Genomic DNA, 740 nt, shown 5'->3' with positions numbered 1-740 from the left:
GCTCCTGGGTGCGCGGGGATGGGGCCGGGGCTGAGCCCGGGTTGTTCCCCGTGAAGACCAGCGACAATTCTTCCCTGTACTTCCTCACGTGTATTTCTCCCTCCCTGCCTCTCTGCCGTATCTTGTCCCCCTTCCCAATCGTCTCTTCCTGATCTCCCCGTTTCTCCACCATCTCTGTCGGTACGAGCCTGCTCTCCTGTCTGCCTGCACCTGCTCTTTCCCCTGTGCATTCAGCTGTTCTTACTACCCTCAATTTAGCCCTCTGTCCTTCCCTGTAAGAAGCCCCCTCCTTGTCTATTCTACATCTAGCATTCCTGCCCCTCTTCCTACTCGGAGACCTCTCTCATCTGCCCCCTCCAGGTCCTTCATGTCGGTAGGCACAAGGTTGCTTTCCAGCACCACAGCCACTCATTGCCTTGTGCATGTTGCAGTTTCTTTCTCTAAATTCAGCCTTTCACTGTAACACACCCACCTCCCCTGTTTCCTCTCCCTCTCACCATCCATCCACACCTCTGGCTTTCAGTCTATCTCTGCATGCACCCATTTCAAATTTCCTACCAGATTTCTCCCCTCATTCCACACACCCACACTGGGGTCACTCTCCATCCCAGTTGATTCGTTCCAGTCTGGCTCTGTCTCACTGCCACACTTGGTCATGATTTCTGTGGGTAAAGAGGTATCAGAGCTCAGTGATCTTTGATGATCTTTGGCCTTTCCTTCTCCTTTCTCGGCAGTGGCTG

The sequence above is a fragment of the Chaetura pelagica genome, unplaced genomic scaffold (assembly GCF_000747805.2).
Source record: "Chaetura pelagica isolate M959 unplaced genomic scaffold, ChaPel_1.0 scaffold1788, whole genome shotgun sequence".
Taxonomy (NCBI): domain Eukaryota; kingdom Metazoa; phylum Chordata; class Aves; order Apodiformes; family Apodidae; genus Chaetura; species Chaetura pelagica.
The sequence above is the reverse complement of the archived record's forward strand: the minus strand, read 5'-3'. Positions refer to the sequence as shown.